The following is a 19298-nucleotide window of genomic DNA, read 5'->3' on the forward strand; positions in this document are numbered from 1 at the left end:
GGAGCTGTATATATTGATTACTGGGGGAGCTGTATATCTAGTGATTGCTGGGAGCTGTACATATTCATTACAGGGGAACTGTGTATAGTGTTTGCTGGAGAGCTGTATATAGTGGTTGCTGGGGAGCTGCATATAGTGATTGCTGGGGGCTGTATATAGTAATTACTGTATATAGTGATTACTGGGGGGAGCTGTATATAGTGATTGCTTGTGGGAGCTGTATATAGTGATTTCTGGGGGAGCTGTATATACAGTGATTGCTAGGAGCTGTATATAGTATATATATTATATTAGTATATTAGTATATATAGTATATTATTCAGTGGTTTAAAAAAAATCAATGAATAAAAAACACATTAAAATATATGCCCAGAAAATGGTTTGGCCCCACCAGTCACTAATAACACCCAATACAACACCCACTTACCCAATGACAGATATATTTTGCATCAAAAATACCAAATAGCAAAATAATTATGAAAAATTAAACATTTTTGAATCATGAGAGTCAATATTTCGCCCAAAAAAACACTGCAAAACATCACATTGCTAGCCCAAAAAATGAAACAGGGCCATTAAAAGAACATGATCACAAACTGACAACTTGGCCCATATCTGCAGTATTAAACTGGCTGCAGCAGTTTTCTGTCATCCTTCACATGGAAAAGAACATTTTTAGAGCTTGCACATGTATTTAAGTGTCTTCTCCAGTTTTATGTCGCGACTGCACTGTGCCCAGCAAGACTGAAAAATGTGCACCTATAGGAGCCTGTTAGTACTAAGTCAAAGTTTGCGATACATTTAAAGGAAATTAATCACTTAAAAAAACAAAAAGAGGCTAGAAATACTCCACTCTAGTTCATCTTGACCACGGCGCTGCCCATCGCTCATCGCCATTATCACCTAGAAAAGAAAGTTAGAATTAGCAGCATGGAGCATGCAGACAAGGGGGATCGTTTATCTTACTCTGATGATCTTTTTTAGTGACTTTTTGAATGCATTGGGGTATTTGCACAATTTTGTTCATTTTCTTCCGGCAGTTCACCGGAGTTCGTCTTAGCAGTAATCACGGTTTGCGCCTAATTTGTCTTTCACCTGCTTCCACATGTTTGCGTCCTATTTAACATTGATTAATATTTGCGCAATAACACAATAACAATTACTAAAATTTTCACCATTCTCCGTTCATAAAATACCAAAGTTATAAAATAAAAGTCATCTTATAACAATGAAATGATGAAAGATGAAGAATATATATATATATATATATATATATATATATATATATATATATATATATATATATATCATGAAGCCTATATTTGATAAATGTTGACAACTTTGCTCTTATCTTACTTTAAGTGCATTTTTCTGATGCTTTCCCATTTTAGGATTACTTTAACAGCCAAACATTTTTTTCCAGAGAGTCCATTTTGCTTAGTTAAAAGTTAATGGCTAAAAGTTTTACTACCACTTCAGAACTGCAGTACTTTCTTTTTACGATGGCCATTGAAGATACTTCTTTGATGTGCTATCTTTGTACTGTAGCACTTCAGAAGAAATTAGCAATGGACGTGCCCACACTTCTTGAAAGTCGGAAGATGCCAGGGGAGAAGAGGACACTGTGGGTGAGCACCATAAGGGAGTACTTTTTTTTTTTTGTATACAAGAGTATCAGCCGATTGGGTCTATTTTAGCTCAAAAATAGTGCTGAAGAACTTGGCTTATACTCAAGTACATATGGTAGTATTCTCAATTATTGGTCAGAGTGCATACATTTATTTTTAAAAAAATTACAGAGACTTGCTACTTTATCCATCAGTAACATCCCAAGTTAGGAACACTTAGCAACATTCGTGGCACATCTCTGATGGACAAATAATCATTTAGTCACGGATAACAGATCATATTATCACTCTACATATTCAATCAACTATTTATCTCTACATCAAGAAGTGCTGTGTTCTGTTACTGTAAGTCAGTTCCATTGTGATCTGATAAAATAGAAAATCCGGATTGATCATGATTTAATGCAGTGATGCAGTGCTGAAATACTGCATTATCATTGAATATTAATGGAATTTATTAAAAAAATTAATTAGTTGATTAATGAAAATATTTATTTTGTAGATAATTCACATGCAGTACAGACATTCCCCGTGTTACATACAAGATAGGTTCTGCTTTGATGAGACATATAAGTAATGAAATTAATCTTTAATGTGGCCTTACATGACAAGACTCATTGATTTGTGGGTAAAACAATATTATCGGATGGATGGTTTAACCCCCGCAGAAATAACAAAATACAAAAAATCTTACAAAAGATTAACTCCAAAATTGTTCCAATAAAAACTGCAAATTGTCCCATAAAAGCAACCTCAAACATAGGCCCACGTGGTCTGAAAAAAATGATGATGCATCTTGAAATGTAAAGTGTTACTCTTGAAATATCTTTTTATTTTATTTTTTACTTTTTTATTTTCGTTTTACAGCAGAAGCAGCATGGTGGATAATGAAGTTATTGTAAATACAATGTTATATAGCGTATGTAAACAATTGCCCACTACTACTCAGCAATCATTGCGAAATAGTTCAGGTACAACACGACTAAACATCTATTCTAGGCAGGAGAAGATGGGAAACTTATTAAGTGGACATTGTCCTGTTAACCACTTCAGACGCTTTTTGTTTTTGTGCTTATGTTTTCATATTCCCTTTTACTGAGATGGGTGAAGGCTTGTTAACTAGGGGACAAATTGTACTTTTTAGTGGCACCACTTAATATTCCATGCATTGTACTAGACAGCTGGAATAAAATTGCAGTTAAATTGACAGAAAAACACATTTGCTCCTTTATTCTTTGGGTCGGTACAATCACAGGGATACCAAATTTAAAATTTTAATTGAAAAAAATGAAAATCTTTTGTACAAAAAAAAAAGTTATTATGCCACATTTTGAGGCCATTTCACAAGAATCGGACCCCCCCCCCTTCCCACGCTGCTCCGATCGCTGCGCGAACCTCTTCCGGTAGCCGGCTGTAACACACTGAGCATGCGCAGCATTACATAGTGTAATACTCCTGTATTACACTGTGTAAGGTGAAGAAGAGCTTGAACAAGCTAACCTGTAACAGTAAATAAAATCAGTTAAACACATTAAATAAAAAGATTAATTAATAAAAAGAATTAATTAAATAAAGTTAAAGTCCCCTAAACGCAAATATTCCCTATACACATGCAATAAAGTGAAAAAAAATGAAAATTGCCAAAAACCCCACATATTTGGTATCGCTGTGTCTGTAACAATCCGTACAATAACTCAGACACATTATTGGACCCGCTCAGTGAACACCGTAAAAACAAAACCCGAAAAACTTGGCAAAAATGTTCATTTTTCATAAAATCTCTACACAAAAATGTTTTAAAAAGTGATCAAAAAAAAGTTATGTGTGCCAAAATGGTACCACTGAAAAGAACAACTCAACACGTAAAAAATAAGCCCTAAACTAGCTCTGTCAACCAAAAAATATTAAAGTTACGTCTCCAAAAAGATGGCGATGCAAAAACAAATGAGATTTCCTCTATATTAGTTTTTACCCAGTAAAATTGTAATCATCGTAATCGTAGTGACCTATAGAATGAAGATAATATAGTATTTTTAGTGTACAGTGTACGACCCCCCCAAAAATATGGAAATAAAGTAAACCAAAATTGACAATTTTCTTTTCACCCATACATTCAAGAGTTAATAAAATCTCATCAATAAGCTAATGACCCACTAAAATGAAGTATTTGTAAAGTGCATCTCATGTCGCAAAATATAAGCCCTAATATGTCCAAATTGACAAAAAAAAATAAAGATTGTAAAGCCAATAAAAATTGAAAATGCATAATCTGCTCTGAATGGCGCAGCTTCCCTTCGATGCCCTGGCGTGTGCACATACAGGAGGTTACCACCACATATGGGTTATTGTTATACGCAGGAGGGATTGGGTATCAAATTTTGTGGAGCCTTTTGCTATTTTATCCACTGAGAATTTGTACATTTTTTTAAAAACACATTCATTTAGCCAAAAAAATTTTCCTTTCAAAATTGCATCCGATTTTGTCTTAACCCTGTAAAACAATTAAAGGGTTAACAAACTTCATAAAAGTTGTTTTACGTTTAGGGGTGTAGTTTCTATAATGGGGTAATTTATTGGGTTTTACTTTTATTTAGGTCTCTCATAGTGATTTGAAACCTGAGCTTGTCCCTCAATAGCAGGATTTTGAGTTTTTTATGAAAATGTGAAAAATCGCACCTAACGTTCAAAGCCCCATAACATTCTACAAAAATAAGAATATGTATAAAAAACCATGTCCACATAAAGAAGACATTTAGTGAATGTTAGATATTAAGTATTTTTGCGGTTATGACTATGTATGGAAAAAGTAGAACATTTTGAAGTTCGAAAATCAAGAATTTTTCCAAATTTATACCAAATATCTGATTTTTTCATAAATAAATGCAAAACATACCACCAAAATTTTTCAACTAACATGAGGTACAAAGTGTCACGAGAAAACAATTTTAAAATCACTTGGATATGTTAAAGCGTTTCAAAATTATAACCATTTAAAGTGACACAGGGCAGCTATTGACAGGTTCCCATAGAGCCCTTCTAACTAGCTGATACCCTTCTTTTAGCTACAAAATTGTTTCCCTCACATCCCCATAAATCAAGCAGGGAACTTCCCCGAAATGCGTTGTGGTTTTATACTTTTTTTTTTCTCTCCGTGTTATCTGCTATTCCTTTCAACTCTATTACATTCAACTTATTTCAACTTATATAGCAGAATCTTAGATGACATGACCCTGGTCACATGACATGAAGTGCCCAATCATGTAATAGAGCTCCTCTCAATGTTCCACAGAGCAGCATGTCATAGCAGTGAGACCTGTCAATCAGGAATAAGGAGGCATGACAGTGCAGTGCACACTGCATATACTGGACCCCATTACTATGATTGGACTCACATCAGGTGAGTTGCATATACATCAACATACTGATTTTTTAACACTGCAGCCATGGAAAGGAAGGATTTCAATGAAGTATTTATTTTGGGTGGGGTAATTTAAATGGCAGTTCTCTACATGCACAACATAACCTTTTGCAGGAGGAAACATGGTGACACCCATGGATAGAGCATGAGGCGATTATTTTAGTGCTTCTACAACAAAAAACTGACATAAAAGCACCGATAAATCTCCCCTAATGGGTGCATGATTCTTGTTCTAAGCAACTTAGAAACTATATTTTTTATAGTACAGTGTGTGAGCCCTAAAATAACATAATGGTTAGCCCTATGAGCAATTGATGGACTGAAAGTGTATTCATAACTAGAATGCTTATTGAATGGGAGATAACTAGAACCAAATAAAGTAGTCAAACCACGGCTTTGGGATCAGTTAAATTAGTGCTGGATTTTCAATTATGTTGAACAACACTTTGAATGATGAATGATATACCAGCAATAGCTGCAAATCACATTCCTCTTTGTAATTTAGAACTTGTGACAAGTTTAATTAATCACTCTGGGAGATCTCTACTCAGGTGATATAGCCTTCATCTTTCGGATCCAAGCAGGTACTTAGTACTTTGCATGAAATAAACAATGACTAATTCATTTACATAGATACAGTCCACTGACGGGATTACTATTCTATGATGAAATGTCTAACGTACACTTACACATTATTCCACTTAATGGATGATCCATCAGAACCTACTAAAGGTTAACAAGGACATTTATCATATTCAAATCAATTAAAATTGAGTTCACTTATTTGTCAGCGTTCTTTCTGCTGGCAACACTGGTCTCTTGACTCGCCAAGCAATAGCGATTAGCTCATTTAAGCTTCAGAAACAAGTTTCTCCAAAAAAATGATAATAAAATAATGGGGGTCATTTACTAAGGGCCCGATTCTCGTTTTCCCAACGTGTTACCCGAATATTTCCGATTTGCGCCGATTCTCCCTGAATTGCCCCGGGATTTTGACGCCCGCGATCGTATTGTTGAACTAACAAGGCTGAAGCAATGCACAAAAAACGGCCAAACAATTGTAATCTGAAAATATATACAGCAATCTTTATTGGAAAATAGGAAGACGAACATCACAAACTCCATGTACATCTAAAAGCATCTAAAACACAAATGTACAAACAAAACAGGCCGGGGACCCATGTGAGGGTGACCCGTGTACCTCCTCTCTCCAACACTGAATAGTGTCAAGCAGCCAACCTCCAAATGTAATAGGAGTATGAAGTTGAGTACACATATATAAAGTATCCAAACACAGACTCAAGCAGCAACCAAGTGTTATGAGTGCAAAGCAATATCTCCTAAACAATAATCAAAAATACAAAGTGCAAGTGCTTAAACAAAGTGCTATACTAGTAAAGGATGAGCTATCCCACAAAATATATCGGTACTGCAAGATGTTCCTGAGTCATGTCAGTGAGGATAAATGAATAGCTACTGCATCGCTGGTCAGCAGGCGGAGGTAAGGCTGGCGACGAGGTAAATTTCCCCACGCGTTTCGTCGTCACCTGGACGACTTCCTCAGGGGTCAGTACCCTATTTGCGTTTTCCCAACGTGTTACCCGAATATTTCCGATTTGCGCCGATTCTCCCTGAATTGCCCCGCGATTGTATTGTGGCGCATCGGCGCTGGCATGCAAGCGACGGAAATTGGGGTGCGTGGCCGAACGAAAACCGATGTACTTGAGTGCGTTCCAATGCTCTTCAGCGCAGCAGCGCCACCTGGTGGATGTCAGAAGAACTACCTTAATGAATCCGGGCCAGACCCGAATCCACCGCAGAGAACGCGCCGCTGGATCGCGAATGGCTTTGTGAGGCATCCGTGGAAATCACTGAACCACAAACGTGAAAAACAACGCCAATGTGAAAGAACCATTACTTTGATATGGGCTGTAGAAAGAAAATTCATGAGCAGGCTGGGACAAAGCATTTGGTGCCTAGACAGTCAAGCATAATTGTGTGCAAATTATAGAAAAAAAAAACACAGCCATATAAGGGCAAAACCTAAGAGGAAAAATGAAATGGCTGCCTTCCTCCATTAAAAATCATTAAGAAATCAAAGAGGCAACTTCTTTGAAATCATCTACAATTAGGTTTACCAGCAGAAAATGATGCACAATATAAAAATATGTACCTACAGTGAAAATACTACACTTTTAATAAAATGTATATACCACAAATATAAGCATATACCTGCAATAATTGTAGCAAACACAAAAAAAAAATCACCAGCCATATAATGTCCCCTAGACAACAGCTGTGTCCTCCTCAAAATGACCACAGTGTGACTTATGCATACACGGTATAATACACTGTGATATAATATTGTATAGTTTCCCCTCATTTATTCATACTTACACTAACACCTAATTAATTTAGTTACAGATGTAATCAGAAAATTCAAAAGTGAGATGTTAAAGTTTCTATATACACAGTGCAGTTTTTTGTATGGGAATTGACTTGACTTACAGATTTACATATCCTGAAATGTCAATTCTTCATTAGTGGGAGTGAAGAAATCTTCTATGAGCCTGTGTCAATCACTCCACAGATGAATGATTTCTGCAGTGGGTACAGAAAGTATTCAGGCCCCTTTAAATTTTTCTCTCTATGTTCCATTGCAGCTAATTGGTTAGATCAAAAAAGTTGTTTTTCTGCTCATTAACCCCTTAAGGACCAGGCCTTTTTTCATTTTTCTATTTCAAATTTCACTCTCCACATTCAAAAATCTGTAACTTTTTTTTTATTTTTCCATGTAAAGAGCTGTGTGAGGGCTTGTTTTCTGTGTAACAAATTATACTGACAGTATTTATTATTCCATGCTGTGTACTGGGAAGCAGGAAAAAAATTCTGAATTTAGTGAAAATGATGATAAAACGCATTTGCTCCATTTTTTTGCGGGCTTGAATTTTACAGCTTTCACTGTGCGCCAAAAATGACATGTCTACTTCATTCCTCAGATCAGTACGATCATGGAGATAACAAATTTGTATAAGTTTCATAATGTTTTCATACATTTACAAAAATGAAAACCTTTTGAACAAAAAAAATTCTTAATTTTGCCGTCTTCTTGCGCTAGTAACTTTTTCATACTTTAGTGTACAGAGCTGTGGTTGGTGTCATTTTTTGTGACTTTTGATGATGTTTTCAATGCTACTATTTTTAGGACTGTGCAAACTTTTGATCACTTTTTTGGGATGCGGTGATGCCTAATGTCTTTATGATTTTTCCTGTTTACTTATATTTATATGACTTCTAAGGAAAGAGGGGTGATTTGAATTTGTAGGTTTTTTTAATATAATTTTTTTAAACTTGTTTTTATTTTTACTATTTTTAAGAACCCTTTGGTTGTCTGATTGATCCTACCATGTACTGCCATACTACAGTTTTAGATAGCCTAAAACATTATAGCCTACGTCACCAGGAACAACGATCCAGATCAGGATGGTGGTGCCCACGCACTGTCGGCTTGTTAATGCCGTTGGCCATCAAAGGGTTAACACCCATGATCGGTGTTAGGGACTGGTGTTTGCTCCATTGTGAAGCAAACACCCGGTGAGCCCGTGAGCCTGCTTCATTCCCCCCCCCTCCGCCTTTACGCAACAAGACGTACAGTAACGTCTTATTGTATTATGGGTTAATGTACACTCTGCACCCCATCTTGACACAAAAAAAACAGAAATATAGACATTTTTGCTCATTTATTGAACAAGAATACGAAAAAGACGTAAAATCCAGCATTCAGCTCTAAACTATAGATGGTGGTTGTTTTGGGAACAGTTTCGAAAGTAATTATTTTTTGTTAATTTAAAATTTTTTGTCTGGAATTTTTCTCACAAGTACTTACCTTTTCCATATCCTAGTTTGAAGTTTGTTCACATTATATAAGTGCGATAAAATCCTATTTCATGTCATATGTGCTTATACAACCGTTAAATAATAATATTAAGTTGGTGTCCTCTACCCTTCCTGTTTAGGTTAATATTTTATCATTATAAGGTTTTATTTAACAATTGGAGACTGCTTACCTGACGATTGCAGTCAGTCTGGGCATGTGATGTTTAACATGTAATGACGTCACATGCCGTCTAGGAGCGGGATCTGCAAAAAATTCTGAGATCTATGTGAGTAGACCATGATTAAGCAAACGCGTAGGTCGTTCTTTCTGAGGTCGATCAATGTGTGAATGCAAATGAATTAATTAATAAATGTAATGAGTTTTTATGAACACAATTATTGCCATGTGAAGGCTGTCTTAGGTCATTGACCTCTGACAATAATAGACATTGTACAACTTTGTGAATGTCAGCTGTAGCTGGACTCTGCAAGGACATTACACCCCTCAATATTATATTTATATTATATTTAGTTGCACATTGTAGCTTTATCATCAGCTTTATGCAAAGGACGTATATGGCTTCCTGTGTTCTCTTATATAATCAGTCACATGTGTATGTAGATTGTGAGGGGCAGTCCCAGGATTTCACTATATATAATAAAGTTTATTTGAATCCTCTGGGGGGGGGCTGGATAGAGCACTAAGCAAGATGTGTCTCCTGTGTCTCTTTTTCTACCCCCACCATCTCCTAAGAGGAGGGAGGTGATTCTGTTCTCTCTGTATGTCTGTCAGTCTTTCAGTCTCACTCTCACACCCATAGATGACTAGGTGTTAGCCATTGCAACGACAAATTCGAACTTGTGTACTTTGCCGTGGAATATGTTTTTAATGGAACACGATAAAGCAAAAAGTTTGATGACACAAACGTTCAGACCAGTCTGAGGTCCAGAGCACTCTGGAAGAGGTTTTCATCCAGGATCTCTCTGTACTTGGATTCATTCAGCTTTTATTCAATTGCAACCAGTCATCCTGTCCTTGCAGCTGAAAAACACCCCAATAGCATGTTTCACTGCTGGGATTGTATTTGGCAGGCGAGGAGCAGTGCCACATAGCACTTAGAATTAACACCAAAAAGTAAAATATTTGTCTCATCAGACCAGAGAATTTGATCTCTCATAGTCTGGGTGGCCTTCATGTGTTTTTTTGCAGACTGTATGCAGGCTTATATATGTCTTGCAATGAGGAGAGGCTTCTGTTGGCACAGTCTGGAATAAAGACACAACTGTTGGAGGGCGGCAGTGATATTTGACTTTGGGGAACTTTCTCCCAACTCCCTACTGCATTGCTGAATCTTAGTCACATTGATCTTGAGGTAATTCTTTTCCTCTCTCACCAAGGTTCTTCTCCCATGATTGCTTAGTTGGCTGGATAGCCAGGTCGAGGAATAATTGTGGTCATCCCAAATTTATTCCAGATAAAAATTATGGATGTCACTGTGCTCTTAGAAACCCTAAGTGCTGCAGAAATTCTTTTGTAACCTTAGAGTTGTTGCAAGGCACAGATCTGGCTATCTCTTAGCTCCTTTGGCAGTTCCTTAGACCTCATAATTCTCATGTGCTCTGACATGAGCTGTAAGGTCTTACATAGATAGGTGTTTGCTTTAGCTAATCAAGCTTAATTAGTTTAATTAAACACAGATGGACCTATTGTGATTTTACTAGAGATGAGCGAACATACTCGTCCGAGCTTGATGCTCGATCGAGCATTAGCGTACTCGTAACTGCTCGTTGCTCGGACGAGTATTTCGCCCGCTCGAGAAAATGGCAGCTCCCGCCGTTTTGCTTTTTGGCGGCCAGAAACAGAGCCAATCACAAGCCAGGAGACTCTGCACTCCACCCAGCATGACGTGGTACCCTTACACGTCGATAGCAGTGGTTGGCTGGCCAGATCAGGTGACCCTGGGATAGACTAGCCGCTGCCCGCGCTGCTCGGATCATTCTCTGTCTGGATGCCGCTAGGGAGAGAGCTGCTGCTGGTCAGGGAAAGCGTTAGGGTGTTCTATTAGCTTACTGTTAGGCAGGAGTGATTCTACAAGAACCCAACAGCCCTTCTTAGGGCTACAATAACGTTATACTTTTTTTTTTATTTGCTTGTGGCTGGGCTTGCTGGCACTAGTAGTGCAGCTAGTACCATATTGTGAGGAATTAGCAGGGGGACTTGCTACCGTTGTGTTTAGCTCTTAGTGACACACATATCCACCTCAAACACCAAAGTGGGAAAATTTATTAGGGGTTTGTTTTCAATTAGGCACAGTCTGGCAGTTTCTTTTTATTTTACGTTTATTTTTTTAATAACTCAGTGTCATCTCATCTTGCATAGTAGTGTGCTTTAATACTTGGCTAGAAAATAGCCATAGGAGAATCCAAACGGCTTACTTACGCCTTCAGTAGCGTTATATATATTTGATTTCTGAATGATCTGCTGGGGGCTGTCATTGCTGCAGTGCATCTACTAGCAAATTGTGAGCAATTAGGAGTGAGACTTGCGACCACTGTGTTTTGCGCTTAGTGACGCACATATCCATCGCAAAGACCGAAGTGGGAAAATTTATTAGGGCCCGGGGTTGGATTTCAATTAGGCACAGTCTGCCATTTCCTTTTTTATTTTACGTTTATTTTTTTCATAACTCAGCGTCATCTCATCTGGCATAGTAGTGTGCTTTAATACTTGGCTAGAAAATAGCCATAGGAGAATCCAAACGGCTTACTTACGCCTTCAGTAGCGTTATATATATTTGATTTCTGGTTGATCTGCTGGGGGCTGTCATTGCTGCAGTGCATCTACTAGCAAATTGTGAGCAATTAGGAGTGAGACTTGCGACCACTGTGTTTTGCGCTTAGTGACGCACATATCCATCGCAAAGACCGAAGTGGGAAAATTTATTAGGGCCCGGGGTTGGATTTCAATTAGGCACAGTCTGCCATTTCCCTTTTTATTTTACGTTTATTTTTTTCATAACTCAGCGTCATCTCATCTGGCATAGTAGTGTGCTTTAATACTTGGCTAGAAAATAGCCATAGGAGAATCCAAACGGCTTACTTACGCCTTCAGTAGCGTTATATATATTTGATTTCTGGTTGATCTGCTGGGGGCTGTCATTGCTGCAGTGCATCTACTAGCAAATTGTGAGCAATTAGGAGTGAGACTTGCGACCACTGTGTTTTGCGCTTAGTGACGCACATATCCATCGCAAAGACCGAAGTGGGAAAATTTATTAGGGCCCGGGGTTGGATTTCAATTAGGCACAGTCTGCCATTTCCTTTTTTATTTTACGTTTATTTTTTTAATAACTCAGTGTCATCTCATCTGGCATAGCAGTGTGCTTTCATACTTGGCTAGAAAATAGCCATAGCAATAGGATAGCATCGTTTGGTTTTAAAAACTAAAAAACACACAAAAAAAAAAAAAACACAAAAAAAAGTTAAAAAAAAAATTAAAGTTATACCTCTCATTTTCAAAATGTTTAACCCGAGGGCTAGGGGTAGAGGACGAGGGCGGGGACGTGGGCGTCCAACTACTGCAGGGGTCAGAGGCCGTGGTCCTGGGCGGGGTGAGACACCACCTGCTTATGAGGGAGCAGGGGAATGCCGCAGAGCTACACTCCCTAGGTTCATGTCTGAAGTTACTGGGACTCGTGGTAGAGCACTGTTGAGGCCAGAACAGTGCGAACAGGTGATGTCGTGGATTGCCGACAATGCTTCGAGCAATTTGTCCACCAGTCAGTCTTCCACGCAGTCCACCCATGTCACCGAAATCGGCACGCCTCCAGCTCCTGCACCTCAGCCTCCTCCCCCCCAGTCTGCCCCCTCCCAGCAAAATTTGCCATTTGAACCGGCATACTCTGAGGAACTGTTTTCTGGACCCTTCCCACAGTCACAAACCACTTGTCCGGTTGCTGATGAGCAATTTTCCGATGCCCAGGTTTTCCACCAGTCGCAGTCTGTGGGTGATGATGACCTTGTTGACGTACTGGAAGAAGTGTGTAAAGAGGTGTCCGACGATGAGGAGACACGGTTGTCAGACAGTGGGGAAGTTGTTGTCAGGGCAGGAAGTCCGAGGGGGGAGCAGACTGAGGGATCGGAGGATGATGAGGTGACAGACCCAAGCTGGGTTGAGAGGCCGGGTGAACACAGTGCTTCTGAGACGGAGGAGAGTCCTCGACCAGAACAGGTTGGAAGAGGCAGTGGTGGGGCCAGACGGAGAGGCAGGGCCAGAGCTGGTGCATCAGCGCCAAATGTGTCAACTAGTGAAGCTCCCGTGGCGAGGGCTCCTGCGGCGAGGGCTAGATTTTCAGAAGTCTGGAGGTTCTTTAAGGAAACACCGGATGACCGACGGACTGTGGTGTGCCACATTTGCCAAACCAGGATCAGCAGGGGTTCCACCACTAATAGCTTAACTACCACCAGTATGCGCAGGCATATGAATGCTAAACACCCGAATCAGTGGCACCAAGCCCGTTCACCTCCGGCCGTGCACACCACTGCTCCTTCCCCTGTGTCAGCTGATAGTCAGCCCCCTGCCCAGGACCCTGCCACAAAAACCCCATCGTCGCCTCCACGATCCTCCACAGCATCCACCAGCGTTCAGCTCTCCATACCCCAGACGCTGGAGCGGAAACGCAAATATAGTGCAACCCACCCGCACGCCCAAGCCCTTAATGTGCACATCTCCAGATTGCTAAGCCTGGAGATGCTGCCCTATAGGCTAGTAGAGACCGAGGCCTTTCGCAGCCTCATGGCGGCGGCCGCCCCTCGGTATTCGGTCCCCAGCCGCCACTACTTTTCCCGATGTGCCGTCCCAGCCCTGCACCAGCACGTGTCAGACAACATAATCCGTGCCCTGACCAACGCCGTTTCTGACAAGGTCCACCTGACCACGGACACGTGGACGAGTGCTGCCGGGCAGGGCCACTATATATCGCTGACGGCACATTGGGTTAACTTGGTGGAGGCTGGGACCAAGTCTGGTCCTGCGGCTGGTCATATACTGCCGACACCGAGGATTGCGGGGCCTACCTCGGTCCAGGTGTTTCAGGCCTACTATGCCTCCTCCCCCTCCCACCCCTCCTCCACCTCCTCCTCCGAACTACCATCCGTGGGCATGGCGCCATCAGTCGCTAGCTCTAGGCACAGCAGCAGTGCCGTCGCTAAGCGACAGCAGGCGGTGCTCAAACTGCTGAGCCTAGGCGATAAAAGGCACACCGCCCAAGAACTATTACAGGGCATCACGGCGCAGACTGATCTGTGGCTGGCACCGCTGAACCTGAAGCCAGGCATGGTTGTGTGTGACAACGGCCGTAACCTGGTGGCGGCTCTGCAACTCGGCAGACTGACACATGTGCCATGCCTGGCCCATGTGTTAAATCTGATAGTTCAGCGTTTCCTCAAGACATACCCCAATCTGTCTGATTTGCTCACGAAGGTGCGCCGCATCTGTGCGCATTTCAGGAAGTCCAGCACAGATGCTGCCACTCTCAGGGCAGCGCAGCGCCGCCTCCAACTGCCCGCTCACCGACTGTTGTGCGACGTGCCCACGAGGTGGAATTCAACACTGACCATGTTATCCAGAGTTTACCAGCAGCGCCAAGCGATTGTAGACTGCCAGATGTCAACTTCCACCAGAACTGGTAGTCAGGTCAGTCAGCTTCCTCAAGTCTACAATGAGGAGTGGACGTGGATGTCTGATATCTGTCAGGTGCTGAGTAACTTTGAGGAGTCAACACAGATGGTCAGTGGCGATGCCGCCATCATCAGCCTCACCATCCCGCTGCTTGGCCTGTTGAAAAACTCTCTGGTCAGCAGGAAGTCGGAAGCTTTGCGCTCCTCACAAGAGACGGGGGAAGAAGATTCCCTTGTTGATAGCCAAAGCACCCTTAGGTCTGTTTCTCAGCGCATATCGGAGGAGGTGGAGGTGGAGGAGGATGAGGAGGAGAATGTTGGCGAGACACAAGAGGGGACCATTGTTGAGTCCTCCACTGTTCAGCGTGTATGGGCAGAAGAAGAGGATTTGGAGGAGTTGGAGGAGGAGGAAATGGACAGTCAGGCCAGTGAGGGGAGTTAATTCTTACGCGTTGGTACTCTGGCGCATATGGCAGATTTCATGCTAGGCTGCCTATCCCGTGACCCTCGCGTTCAAAGAATTTATTCCAGCACCGATTACTGGGTGTTCACTCTCCTGGACCCACGGTACAAGCAAAATCTTTCCACTCTCATCCCTGGAGAGGAAAGGAGTGTGAGAATGCATGAATACCAGCAGGCCCTGGTGCACAAGCTGAAACAGTATTTCCCTTCTGACAGAGCTAGCGGCAGAGTGCGTAGTTCTGCGGGACAAGTAGCGAGGGAGAGTAGGCAAGCAGGCAGCTTGTCCAGCACTGGCAAGGGTACGCTTTACAAGGCTTTTGCCAGCTTTATGTCACCCCAGCAAGACACTGTCACCTGTCCCCAGTCTCGGCAGAGTAGGGCTGATCTTTACAGAAAGATGGTGAGAGAGTACGTAGCTGACCATACCATCATCCTAAATGATCACACAGCTCCCTACAACTACTGGGTTTCAAAGCTGGACATGTGGCACGAACTGGCGCTGTACGCCTTCTAGGTTCTTGCCTGCCCTGCCGCTAGCGTCTTGTCCGAGCGGGTTTTCAGTGCAGCTGGTGGCATCATCACCGATAAGCGTACACGCCTGTCGACTGACAGCGCTGACAGGCTGACGCTTATTAAGATGAATAAAGCCTGGATTTCTCCTAATTTCCAATCTCCACCAGGTGAAGGAAGCTCAACCTGAATAATTTATCCACTCCTCCTCCTCCTCATTTTCCTCCTTCTCCTCCTCTTTGTACAGTAAAGCAGAGGAAACTGGCTATTTTTGACAGGGCCCACTGGCTCTAGCTATAGTACTTTATGCATTTAATTTTTATGGAGGGCCACCGACCCGGTCCTCTGTTTTAAACAATTTTTGGGAGTGCCACATACAGGCACTCAATCTATTCAATTTTTCTGGAGGGCCACCTACCTGCTCCTCTGGTTTGAAAACTTTTTTGGACTGCCACATACAGGCACTCAATCTATTCCATTTTTCTGGAGGGCCACTTACCTGCTCCTCTGGTTTGAAAACTTTTTTGGACTGCCACATACAGGCACTCAATCTATTCCATTTTTATGGAGGGCCACCTACCTGCTCCTCTGGTTTGAAAACTTTTTTGGACTGCCACATACAGGCACTCAATCTATTCAATTTTTCTGGAGGGCCACCTACCTGCTCCTCTGGTTTGAAAACTTTTTTGGACTGCCACATACAGGCACTCAATCTATTCAATTTTTCTGGAGGGCCACCTACCTGCTCCTCTTGTTTGAAAACTTTTTTGGACTGCCACATACAGGCACTCAATCTATTCAATTTTTCTGGAGGGCCACCTACCTGCTCCTCTGGTTTGAAAACTTTTTTGGACTGCCACATACAGGCACTCAATCTATTCAATTTTTCTGGAGGGCCACCTACCTGCTCCTCTGGTTTGAAAACTTTTTTGGACTGCCACATACAGGCACTATCCAAATTGAATTGTCTCCATAGCAGCCTCCACACGTTGTCTCCATTGCTACCTCCAAAAGTCGTCCATATAGCTGCCTCCATACATCGTCCCTTTATCAAACGAGGTGTGTCAGGCCGAAATTTGGGTTGTTTTCATGGATTCCACATCAAAGTTGTTAACTTTGTCGCCACCCTGCTGTGTTATCCACAAAATACACTGGCAAACTTTTACCATTTACGGATATTATTTCAGCGCTTCTTGCGCATCTGTTTACATTCCCCTCACCCGCCATATCCTAAACTTATAAGAACGCTACTACACTTGATCTTATACAAAAGGTTCTTAGAAGTGCTGTTTGGGGAGTAGCCTAGAGACAGGGGCTTGGATTGGCGAAAGCTCGCCTGGCAGCGGAGCGCCAGCTCCATGCCAAGAACCAACTAACATAGTTTTAACTGCAGCACCTTTAATCTACTACTAGTTCACTGCCTCCATACATGGCCGCCTTATCAAACGTGCTGTGTCAGGCAGAATTTTGGGTTGTTTTCATGGCTTCCACAACAAACTTGTTAACTTTGTCGCCACCCTGCTGTGTAATCCTCAAAATATACTGGCAAACTTTTACCATTTACGGATATTATTTCATCGCTTCTTGCGCATCTGTTTACATTCCCCTCACCCGCCATATTCCAAACTTATAAGAACGCTACTACACTTAACTTGGTGCAGGCTGGGACCGAGTCTGACCCTGGGGCTGGTCATATACTGCCGACGCAGAGGATTGCGGGGCCTACCTCGGTCCAGGTGTTTCAGGCCTACTATGCCTCCTCCTCCTCCCACCCCTCCTCCACCTCCTCCTCCGAATTACCATCCGTGGGCATGGCGCCATCAGTCGGTAGCTCTAGGCACAGCAGCAGTGCCGTCGCTAAGCGACAGCAGGCGGTGCACAAACTGCTGAGCCTAGGTGATAAAAGGCACACCGCCCAAGAGCTATTACAGGGCATTCCGCATCAAACTTGTTAACTTTGTCGCCACCGTGCTGTGTAAGCCACAAAATATACTGGAAAACTTTTTTCATTTACGGATATTATTTCAGCGCTTCTTGCGCAGATGTTTACATTCCCCTCACCCGCCATATCCCAAACTTATAAGAACGCTACTACACTTGATCTTATACAAAAGGTTCTTAGAAGTGCTGTTTGGGGAGTAGCCTAGAGACAGGGGCTTGGATTGGCAAAAGCTCGCCTGGCAGCGGAGCGCCAGCTCCATGCCAAGATCCAACTAACATAGTTTTAACTGCAGCACCTTTAATCTACTACTAGTTCACTGCCTCCATACATGGTCCCCTTATCAAACGAGCTGTGTCAGGCAGAATTTTGGATTGTTTTCATGGCTTCCATGTTAACTTTGTCGCCACCCTGCTGTGTAATCCACAAAATATACTGGCAAACTTTTATCATGTACCGATATTATTTGAGCGCTTCTTGCTCACCTCCTTTGGTTCCTCTCTGCCACCCATTGGTTTGAAGCCTGAGTCCATTTAGGGTATGTTGCCATACCACTCTCTAGCCTGCCGCTGCTGCCGCTGCCTCTGCATGCCGTCCCCTATAGTGTCAGGGTCAATTATTGGATTTTTTAGATGCTATCTAGCCTCATTCGGTCACTCTGTCATGGCCATGCTGTTGCCCATAATTTTGGCATAATGGTGAGATTAAGCAGCCTCAGAGGCATCCATGCATGCTGCCCCTGCTGTTTCCTGTCCATTTCCGTGGTGTTTCCATCCTTTTCTGAGGTTCCCAGGTGTTTGGCCAAGCTTCCCTGTGCAGAGCCTTGGTCCCCTTGAAAAATGCTCGAGTCTCCCATTGACTTCAATGGGGCTCGTTACTCGAAACGAGCACTCGAGCATCGGGAAAAGTTTGTCTCGAATAACGAGTACCCGAGCCTTTTAGTGCTCGCTCATCTCTAGATTTTACCAATTGGCTGCAATGAAGCAAAGAGTGAAAAATTTAAAGGGGTCTGAATACTTTCCATACCCACTGTACAGATATTTTATATGGCAGACATCTGGTTATGCTTCATCCAGAAAAAGTTTTATGTGGTCTGACACAAGAAAATGGTATTAAAATGTAGTTAGATTGCAATATAATCTATGTGATTTAATAGATTACTAATGAGGACTGTAAAATACAGGTTGGATTAACTATGGGTCCTTTGTCACCTTCCAGGGATTATTTGCCTTACAGAGACCCATCTAACTCAGGACACTACTGGGTGGTTAGAAAGACGTTGGGCCTCCATGTCATTTCATTCATACGGATCCGCATTTTCCAGGGGTGTATCTGTTATTATTCACCAAAAGGTTGACATTAAGGTTCTATCATATAAGATAGACCGGCAGGGAAGGTATATTTTCCTGTATTGTGTTTTAAATCAGGTACGGTATATTTTGGCATTTGTATACCTTCCCCCTCCTTTTTCATATCAGGTTTTGAATGCTCTAATTAATTTCCTGATTGACAGGGAGGACAGCCCAATGATGATTATAGGAGATTTTAATACAGTGATGGATCCCTCACAGGACAGACGTAACCTGCGTGGTGCCGGTCCCCAGAATCAACGGGGTTCCTCTGGCCTGAGAATCTTCTGTGAGAACTTCGGCCTGAGGGACGCCTGGAGGATTAAGTATCTGGATAAACCCGCCTTTTCTTGTTTTAGTCGTACCCACTCCACATTGTCCAGGATCGATATGTGTTTGGCCAATGATGCTTTTCTGTGCCTTATAGTCAAGATGAA

Source organism: Engystomops pustulosus, chromosome 4 (genome assembly GCF_040894005.1).
Source record: "Engystomops pustulosus chromosome 4, aEngPut4.maternal, whole genome shotgun sequence".
NCBI classification, from domain to species: Eukaryota; Metazoa; Chordata; class Amphibia; order Anura; family Leptodactylidae; genus Engystomops; species Engystomops pustulosus.